Source organism: Chlorocebus sabaeus, chromosome 21, assembly GCF_047675955.1.
Source record: "Chlorocebus sabaeus isolate Y175 chromosome 21, mChlSab1.0.hap1, whole genome shotgun sequence".
NCBI lineage: Eukaryota > Metazoa > Chordata > Mammalia > Primates > Cercopithecidae > Chlorocebus > Chlorocebus sabaeus.
Genome location: NC_132924.1, coordinates 115,581,502 through 115,592,460, shown reverse-complemented (window position 1 = coordinate 115,592,460; position 10,959 = coordinate 115,581,502). Strand labels below are relative to the sequence as shown.

The following is a 10,959-nucleotide window of genomic DNA, read 5'->3' as shown; positions in this document are numbered from 1 at the left end:
CAGTTTTTTCCAAACAGAGCCATATTATTGGAACAAAAGTTTGATGTTCATGCCCAACAAGCTCTGATATTTTATGGATACACTTGTATAGAGCAAGACTTCTTGTTCTGAACCCTGGGCGACCACAAATAAATTGAAAGGCCATGATTATTGGATGCTGGGAGAAAGTAGTACACTTAAACCCACAGTACAGATAATCAGGAGGCAAGCAAAAACAAAGCTAGAACTCGGTAGTGGTATTCACCCACCACTTATTCCAAAAACATATTTGGCTTAAATAAGGGAAATATGGTCCAGTTTTGCAATGTTAATAGCTGCCAGTCTCTCATATTTCTTATAAATACCATTTCCCGACTAGCAGTGAGCTAGGAAACTGGCCTCAAATTCTGACCAAATCTCTCAGTATTAGGTAAAAATAACACAAAACAAAACAAAAAACCAGCCAACAGGGGTTAAAAATTGCACAATTAAACTTGAATGTTAATTATACTATATACAGACTGGTATAAACATCACTGAAATGGTTTTGAAAGGATGAAACATTTATATTTTAACACAATTTCTTCTCTATTATCCCAATTTTCATAAAGGAAAAGTGATATGTAAGTTTCTTCTTTACAGATATGAAAAAGCAAGAAGGCAAAGTTGAGAGAAACAGATGCTACCCACAGGGCAGCGGTGGCATTTGATTGTTTTGGTCTTTGTACCAGCAATTCCCGCTCCCGAGGCAGATTTCCACTTCCTGCCAATCTACACGGTTTTTCTTGCAGTCAAGACACGAACAATGGACCCTACTCCTCCAGCAGCAAGTGACTTTCCATACCATTGCAGTAACACAGCACTGCTACTGTCAGAGGGGCTCCCAAATCCTTCATAAATACACTTCATTAGGAGATCCGCACCATTCTTGTCCAGAGATTGAACTGCCTTTTCAATATCATTAGCTTTAAAAGAGATGAGCACCTTCAACACAATGCTGCCTGCCCGGTCCTTCACTGCCTGACTCTTGGTGTTGATAGGGGGGTTCTTCAGAGCTGCCTGTAGGGCAGCTGTCATGTTTCCTTGCCGCAGGCAGGAGTCCACCTCGCCCTCGTCGGGCCCGGCCTGGCCGTCGCCCCCATCTTCTTCGTCCACGAGCTTGTTCTCGTCATATTCATCCACGTCCACCTTCCGGAACCGGCCGACGACACTGTGTTCTCCCACATCCCAATCCCTACCAGCGGCAAAGGCCTCTTCTTGGCGCTGCCTCTACCTCAGCATGCCGAGCCCAGCAGACCACTGCCCGGCGCCTAAGACACAATTTCTTAAGGTGGCTTAACCACGTAAACCTTCCCAAGTGCCAAAAACAATAAACCAAGCGATTGCACTCCTCACTGGTGAGATGGCAAAAAAAAAAAAAAAAAAAAAAAAAAAAAAAAAACTTTAATGGAGACCCAGAATTCCAGTCCCCTTTATCCAAACATCATTGTATGGCCTCGCTCTACCTAAGAGACAGGGAGAACGATTCCTGTGCCCGGCACCTGGCAGGAAAGCCCTGCTACAGACTGTGGGGAGCTGGCCAGGATGAGTCCTGGTGATTCCGCCTCCAGAGCAGGGATTCTCAGGCGACTCTGGACAACTCCCAGGGACTGAGATGGAGAGTGGCCATACTTCATCTTGGAGAGGAGAATACTTGGGGTGTGACCCTTCTGACCTCTCAGCCTAAAGTAAAAGCAGAGTCATTCCTAACTGGTGTGGAGCTACTTAGCTATGACTGGTAAGCTGCTTAGTTTCCTAAGAAAAATAGTCCCTGTTTCAGGGTCTGTGGGAGCCACAGAAGAATAGCAGGGCCGTAAGTGATTCACAATCTTGCTGCTTGGCCATCTCTGTTGCCAATGACTCCAGCATCTGAGTATTCCATGCAGGAAAGATAATTTGTAAATAATGCACTAGTTCAGTGATCCCTTCAGGGATATTCAAAATAGTTGTCATGTTCGAGACTGGCATGCTTGTAGGAGACACAGACCTACAGAGCAAGATAATTTGGAGGTTGAATAGAAATAGGAACAATTGAGGCCACCTTAGATAATGGCTTCTAGGAGCAAGAGTAGAGGGGAGGTGAATTCTGAGCCCTTTTGTCCCCACAAGACATGGCATAACAGGGACATCAGAAAATACTCCGGTGATGTGCTGCTAAACTGGGTGTCTGCGAAGGTGGGGACATGGCTGGTAGCATTTGCTAATTTCTGTTGTACCAGCATCCCCACCATGGCAGATTTCAAGCAGCCAACATGGCTTCACTGAAAGGGGAGCTGGGAAGAGTATGCCTATTTACTGGGAAGAGTACGCCTATTTACTGCTTCTGAGTCATACAAGCTGGCTCCAGCATATCCTTAGACTCAAGAGCAAAGCTTTCAAAGTTCTTCAATGCTTCCTACTCAACACACTGAAAATGAGGCCACAGCAACTATAGCAAACCTCATTATTTTTCATGATAAGATCAGAGTGTGTGATCCTGGGTCTTAGAGTGGAGAAAGGGATGTTTGTTCAGAGAGAAAATTTCCGAGTCCTCTGAAGCTGCAGAGATCACAGAGCAAATAATGATGCAAATAATTATGGTTGGAAAGCTGCTAGTCTTTGACTTGAAGTAATTGTAAAGAAATGTTTCTCCTGCTTAAATTAAGAATACAGAATGATTTCATTGAGTAGAATCCCTATTCCTTCCTATTTGTTCATTAGTAACATCTGCCCTTTGCTCCTCTTGCATGTTCATTCTCAGTATAAATTGGAAGCCCTGCTCGCTTTTGTTACATGTCCTTGCAGCACCGTTTACAACTGTACACGGTGTTCTGTTCAGCCTCAGTGTCAGAGCTTGCCCGCTGTTAGGACCAGGTGTCTCAGGAGTCATGTGGAGGAAGACGGCAGCCATTGCAAAGAAAGTCTAGGAAGACAGGGCATTCCCATCTGTGCCCTGGCCTTACTCAGTCCCAGGAGACACAGGGCACCTGAGCAAGGAGCGATTTGATGATAACACACAATAAAAACTGGGTCCAGAGCATCTCCCTACCAGAGACTATCATTCTCTGGGGAAAGAAATTTGGGGTCTTTACCACCACAATTTCTGATCAGTGAATTTGGAAAGACTGTGATGCCCCTCATAGCTATGGAAGACTCAGGGCACCTCTAACATGGCTGTGTCTGGGACACTGAATCCCAGATTTAGAGAACTGGTCTGTCGCCGAGGACTCTCAGAAACTCATGATCCACGATCACAGCAGCTCTGACCAGTGCATTCACTTTCATAGATACAAACTGCAGCATCACCCACAGACAAGTAGAAGATTCTATTAAAATATAATCCTTGTACTTCTATTTATAATAAGTACTATATAACAATACATAATATGAGAAATAAACTAACAAGAAATAGAATCAGTATTAAAATAAAACACTTACTGAGTTAAAGTCCTCAGAAAATTTATTTCAAATCAAATGCATTGGACAGCGATGAAAACACTCAGAGTCTAGAAATCAGATTTCCTGAGTGAATCAAGGTGAACCAGCAGCAGTGGCGAATGCATGCTTCTGTCTATCAGGACAGCAGCAATGGCAAATGGAAACAAAATAAAAGATACACATGGCTTAAAGTAGGCAGAAGAAACGAAGTCTTATTGTTATCATGATTGTATTTATCAAGTAAGGACTAAAAATTTGTAAAGATCTTTACTTCAAACAGGAAGAGATGTTTGATATTTTGTGGCAGAAAACTTCCAAGGTGACAGGGATAGAAGAGCTTCGGAAGAAAGATGTTCCTGGGGATGTAGCCTCAGACCTTCCAGATGCCTCAACATATGCATGAGAAAAGCATGTTTCCTGCTTTTGACAACCTCACGGATGTGGACAGCACCGCAGCCTCCGAGACCTATTGAAGATGCATGTCTGCCCTGAAGGCCGAGGCTAAGACACCCACTCCTTGCTTGAAGAAGTGAGCTGGTTCCGAGGACTCCTAGAGTGCTGTGGGCCGTGATTTCACCACCTACATTTGCGGTCACTGTGTTTCAGGAATGAATCTGTGGTCTCTTTCTACCTAATGGACAGCCGATGTCCAAATCTACTCCTTTCCCATGAAAAATGAGGATGAAAGAGAGGCCTCTACTAAGGGTCCCTAGAAGCTGCAAGGAGAGAGAAGGACGAGGTTTGTGAACAGGAAGGAGGCGACTGTGCCACGCTGTGGCTAAGCTGCTGGCACAGAGATACACGGCTGAGTCCCCCTGCTGTGTGCGCTGGATCTTCAGAGTGGACACGGATCCCTCAGGCCTCTCTGCAGAGAAGCAATCACTGGGCAGCCCTGATTTATCTTGTTGAGCTTCATAACTGAAGTAAGTCAGAAGCTCTGGGCCCTGTCCCAGGGCCTGTTGGTACCAATAAAGAGTTGCATGACCCGAAATTGGATCACACCTGAGAGCTGCATCCTGGCCCCTCTTTGTGACTTTGTACCTTGGGGACTGGGAGACTCTAGCACCTGTGTGATCTGTGGAAATAGAATTCAGCAACAGAATAAGGGACACATTTGTAGGCATCACACACAAACACACACACACACACACCCCTACACACAGAGAAAAAATGAAACTACTTAGTGTTCTAAGGACTCACCTGTCCCTAGGAAACCCAGGACTACCCAGCAGAGGAGCCTGGTGCCCATGGCAGGTCACACCAGGATGGGGGCGTTACCAGATCAGTGTCACTGTGAGCAGGAGCAGAGGATGACGGATGTCCTTGTCCCCACAGGGAAATTCCCACAGTGACATCACTTCCTCTCTCAATCCCCAGGACCTCAGGGTCACAGCATTTATATTAGAACACACTTGGGTGCTGCTTTTAAATATTTATAACCTCCCTTTTAACAACATCAATGCATTTCTCATTGCTTTGGGCTCCCATGCTGTCTGGAGCCAGAGGCATCATGCTGCATCTCTGAGTTCATTTTCTCGTCCTACAGTCGCTCCTCTGTCTGCTGGGCACGTCCTGTAGGATGTGCCAACAGCATCCCCAATACAAGGCACCAAGGCATGAGCTCATTGTCTTTCCTGCAAATCAGGGTCCCCTGTGCCATCTCGATTCACTTCCCAGCCTCCTCCATTCCCCCACTCACTCGTGCCCAATGGGACGTCCCATCACATGGGTTCCCTCACGAACTGCCCTCATACCTTTCTTCTGGGATCTTTTCCCACCTTTGTTAGCTGTAATTCAGAAAAGAGACCTTGGTAGCACACTCATAGCAGTCATTTTTCATATTCCCCTTCTAAAAGTTTTTTTTTTTAATCAATCTCACCTTAAAAGAAAGAGAATGACAATTGAGCTAATGATTATTTTTAACCGCTATCTTGACTTACTGTTGTTCTCCATATATTCCTATGGGAGGTATTTCTCTTTTTTTCTGACTGCTTTCAAAATCTTCTCTTTGTCCCTCATGTTCTACAATTTCCCTATGACTTGACTGTCTTACTTGCGATTCATTTTGTTTCTGGAAACTCTGAATTTAGGTCCTTACACACCTCTAAAAAATTCTCAGCTAACATCTCATAAATATCACCTCATAACATTCTAGCTATTTTATCTGTTAGAAACATCAATCATATGCAAGAAAAAATGGAAAATTATGAACAAATATGAATATTCTAATATATGGGAAAATCCATTTTTTTCTTCCTTGTTCTTTAACTTTTTCATATTTCACTTTTAATTTTCTGTGCTGCATTCTAGATCACTCCTGCAGATCCATCATTGATATCACTAAAAATCTCTTTAGGAGGAGCTGATCCACTGTTGGACTTTCCATTTTGTTCGCAGTGATTGTATGAGGCATTTCTAGATATATTATTTGACAATTTTTATGAAAGTTGATGGTTTCAGGCATTCTCTTTTTCCTTATTTCAGTTCCCCCTCATGTTCATTTAAATGTGGCTCTTCAAACTTTCATATCTCATAATGCCAAAATTTCCAGTCTTTGGGTTTGCACTTCAAACATTTGTTGCTTGTGCTCATTGTGTTCCTCGTTGCTATCTCCTAATATTCTTCACACTAGGGATCTATTTGTTCGATGGGAGTCTGTGACATTCCAGTGAGGCCCGGACTGAGTGTGAACAACACTAAGAATCTGTCATTTTTACAGGCATCTCCAGTCTAACTCACAAATGTATAGGGCTTAGAACTGTCTGCTGGACTCTAGGCTGCCAAATACACCCACGGCAAAGGTTGGTTGGGTCAAAAATGCTCTCAGGACACTCCCAAGGAAAGATTCAGAATAGAATTCAAATTTTCTTTCTTTTTAATAAAACTCTTTTCATAAATAAATCCCATTAAGTCATGTAGTTATCATGACATTTTCTTCCAAGAGGAAATTACATAGATAGATAGATAGAAAGATAGATAGATAGATAGATAGATAGATAGATAGATAGATAGATAGATAGATACGTACATATATGCACCCTCTGGGTGGAGGGAGATTTCAGACACAGGATTAAAACAAAAGTTAGTCACCAGTGTCTGGAACATCTACACACAAATTGTGTCCACATTCCCCTGGGCAACACAGGTGTCCCCCGGAGAGGAGTCCAGGGACTGTGGCAGGTTGAGGCAGTTGTGTGATCCAATGCCTTAATCTGGGAGAGTCCATCCTGTGCTGGATTGTTTTAAGTCAATTTTGCCAAGGAAAGAGCCTGCATTTCCCAGAATGCCATTTCTCTTACCATTCCAGGTTAGAGATGGTCAAGGAACCATTCAGTAAAATTTGGAAGACAGATGTAAAACAGTCAGTGTGACAATTGGTAGGTCAGACAGTGAGAGTCAGTGACCAGCAGATACAAAGGCATCCAACATACTTAGGAAGTCCTGTTCCTTCTGCACCCTATGTCCAGTTCATCTTCCCACATGCTGGCAAACAGCCGCCAGGCTGCCCCAAGTGTCTGGCAGCACACCTGCAGGGGTGGCCCCCATAGAGAGGGAACAGCTTCCCCAGAAGCAGATCTCCTTGGCCTTTTCCTGTTCTCCTAGCTCAAGGTTTCACTGCATGGCCTGGCATGCTCTGATCCTCTCATGTCCCTGCCACTCCAGCCTGTCCTGCCCAGACCTCCAGAAGCCATGGCGATTGACTGGCTCCTTCACCTTCTGACTTCTCTCCTCAAGACCTTGTCTTCCTCAGCTCCTCCCACAGATGCATAGTCTAGTTCTGATCATAAATCTGTTACACTCTCAAACTTGTAATGGCCCTGTTTTATTGATAATAACGTAATGGAGATTTTCTTACCAGAAGTGGTTTCAAGGAACGATGTATAAGAATGGAATTCTAGAAGTGGTTTTCTGATCTGTCTCGATTTGTTGTGGGGAAAGACCCTGAAGGAGAGCACAGAGACCTGCAGGAGGTCAGGTGCTGCAGCTACAAGAGGAAGCCTTGAGCCAGGTGTGGACGCCATGATAGTGATTCCCCATCAATTCCAAGACTGACCTGAGCCCAGCAATCAAAGGGATGGGATTTGTTGTACCTAATGCTAGATCTCTGCCAGGTTAAAGTAAATGTAGCGTGTTCCTACTATTGGGTCATCCACCCACTCATCATTCACTCAACCTCTCATTCACTCATCCATCCTCTGTGAAATTGGTCTCCCCACATGCCAGGCACCAATGTTGGTAAATGCAGCAGGCACAGCCTTAGCTCTCATGGGCTTAAAAACTGAGTGGAGAGGTTGGGTGTGGTGGCTCAGGCCTGTAATCCCAGCGCTTTGGGAGACCAAGGCAGGTGGATCATGAGGCCAGGAGATTGAGACAATCCTGGCCAACATGGTGAAACACCACCTCTACTAAAAATACAAAAAAGAATTAGCTGGGCGTGGTGGTGCATACCTGTAATCCCAGCTACTCAGGAGGCTTAGGCAGGAGAATCACTTGAATCAGAGTCAGAGGTTGCAGCGAGCAGAGATCATGCCACTGCACTCCAGCCTGGCCACAGAGTGAGACTCTGTCACAAAAAAAAAAAAAAAAAAAAAAAAAAAAAAAAAAAAAAAAAAAAAAAATTGAGGGAAGCACGAAAATAATCAGAACAAGTATCTGAGAAAGCCCAAGTGTGCAAAACGTTACTAACAGACACATGATTCTATGGGAGCTTATGAGACAACAGTTGATTTCAGCTGGGAGGGGAGGGAGTGCTTCCCGCAGGAGGGCTAATCATGCTGAGATCTGAAGCACAGGTAGGAGCTGGCCACTAGAGAAAGGAAGGCTCCAGTCCAGGGGAAAGGAAATGGTTTTTTAAGTCTTTGTGATGGGAAGGAAGGAGTCACAGAAGAGGGGCTCCCCCCATGGCTGCAGTAGAGAGGGGCGGGGAGGTGGGGGATGGAGGGTGACTGCCCAGATGGGAAAGGTGGGCCACAGGAGAGACCACGTGAGGGTGGGGGCTGGGGTAAAAGCTAGAGAGAGGAAGCAACACATTCACCAGGGAGAGACTGGAGTCTAGATGGATGTGAAATACAAATCCTGTTTCATCCTGGGGGCCCCAGACTCAGGATGATGAGTAGAAAAGTAGGAGCTGGGGAAGTCCTGGCCCTACCCAAAAGGGAGAGCTCAGAGGATAGACCAGAGAAAGCAACAAAGGAGACATCTGAGGACCTGGAGCAGTCCAGGCCTAGCTGAGACTGCCTGCAGAGGCACCTGGCACAGAGTGAGGCTCATACTGTCCTGGCCACCTGGGGCCACTCAGGATTCCAAGGTTCCTGTTGCAGAAAACTCTACCCAGGGCATCCCTGAGTCTTGGGTGGGGGAGGAGGGCAGAGCCTGCCTGCTTTCATGTGCAGAGAGGAGACAGCCTTGTAGCGCTGTGGAGTAAGTGCTGGCACAAATGTACACAGATGTCTGGGAAGCAGCAGCCGACTCCAGTCTGAGTGGGAAATCCTCTGTGTTTAATCTGGAGACATTGTAGCCACTGGGGACTTCTCCTTTATCAGTAGTACCAGCAGCACCTGAGTAATGAATCAACCTCAGCCCCATGCCTGGGTCTTGTCGATACCAGAACATGTAGTCATGGTTCATATCCTGGGCACACTGCACTGTCATGCTCTGTCCTGTCTTCAGGACTTGGAATTTGGGGGTCTGAGTGACACCAGCATTCACTAGACCTGCGGAGAAGAACAAAGCTGATGCTACAGCCCCAATGGAAAGGGGCTGGGCCTTGAAATCCATGCAAGGGGCCCTGCCCAGGACCCACAGGAGAGAAAAGGCCGCACAGCACAGGAGCCTGATGCTCATGGCAGGTGCTACAGGACGGAGGGGTCTTCTGGGCCTGTGCGTTGCTAAAAGGGGAACAGGACTCTCAAGGGAGTACTTCTGAGACGTCATTCTCCCTGCCTGGGCCCCAGAGCCTTCCTGTCAGGAAAGGCCACGCCCATTCCCCAGATGGTCAAATTCAAGATAAATGCACCAGTGAACAGCTGAGAATGAGAAGAACACATTCGTCTGAATTGAAACAAGTCTATAAGATTTCATGATCTTTTGCGTCCAGACTTCTGAAACAGTCTAAGTAGGAACCCAGAGGGCTTTTCACTATCTATTCTTTATTCTTTCAAGATTGGCCGCTGGCACCTCGACCTGCTGTTGGTATTGACAATAAAATAGGGAACAAAACATCCACAATTTCTGAAATGATGAGTTTTACAGTCTAGAGTGCAAGTATCCATTAGTCACACAAAGTCATGGAAAATGACGATGTTAAATCTGTGAATACTAATGCATATTATAAGCTGTGAGCATTTATAATAAGGAGGTGCAGCCTAGAAAAACTGTTGAAGGAGTGTCTCCCTAGAGATGGTCATAGTTAAACTGAGATTTGGAGAAAGAACACAAAATAAGAGACTTGTGTTGACCCAGAGGATACAGCGTGGAGTGGAATGGCCTTTGTTGGGAGGAGCATGATGCATGAGGAATGGCCTGAACTGACACTTATGTGGTTGACGTCGAGATGAGGGTGCAGAGGAAGGGAGAGAACAGCTGGGAGCAAACATCATGTGGAGAAGGCTGAGGACTGACATGAGCGTGGTACAGGGAAGAAGGAGTTTTGAAGGCCGTCAGGGAAAAGAACATAGACCTGTGTTGTCAATGCTGTCTGCAAATACACAATTTCAAATGAACTTTCCTTTCTGAGAGCAACTGAGGAACAGGACTTCTGAGGCCAGAGCTGCAGGAGGGGCCTGGAAGAGGGGCTGCATCTACTCACATCAAGGTGATGGTCGTTCCCTCGTCCAGCTGAGACTGGCCTGGGGGAAAAGCTCAGCACAGAGCAGGGTTTCACACACACAGGGCTGCTCAGAGCTCTGGGGGCCCCAACCTGGGCAGTGTTGGGGAGAGGCCTATGGGACAACATTATCCACTGCCTGAATCATGGTCTCATGAAGACAAGGCCACCTATATCTTCCACTGAGCTTTGTGTGCAGAGGAAGGTGGCTGTGGGGTGAGGGCTGGTGCAAGAGGGCACAGAGGTCTGGGAGAGGCTTCTGACACCAAGGCCACGTATTTGGCTTTGAGAGAAAGTTACAGACCCTCAGGGATTTCTCTGTAGTGCGGGCTGGGACGGATCAGCTGTGCACCAGCTTTGGCTCCTGTTAACTCTCACACATGTAGTCATGGATGGCAGTCTCAGGCATCTCTGTGCCACTTCATGTCCTGCATTTGTTCTTTAGTATCTTGGGATCTGGTTGTCCCAGCTTCTGTGAAGTCTATGATAGAAGGAAGTTGAGTGCCCAGTGAGGGACCCAATAATGTAGACCTGAGGTGATGGCTTTTCCTTGTGGTGAGCCAAGGAAAAGGCTTTACGGGACTCACCTGTCCCCGCGGAGCAAAAGGCCACACCACTCGGGAGCCTGGTGGTCATAGCTGGGTCAGGGAAAAATGGGGAAATTGTGGGGAGGTTTTTCAGCTTGTGTGTTGGGGACA

The 10,959-nt window shown here is 46.1% G+C and overlaps 1 pseudogene; it reads right to left on the bottom strand.

The window, feature by feature from the left end:
- Positions 1-656: 656 nt before the first annotated feature.
- Positions 657-1,205, bottom strand: LOC119621575 (actin-related protein 2/3 complex subunit 5 pseudogene; annotated as a pseudogene).
- Between the last annotated feature and the right edge of the window lie 9,754 nt (positions 1,206-10,959).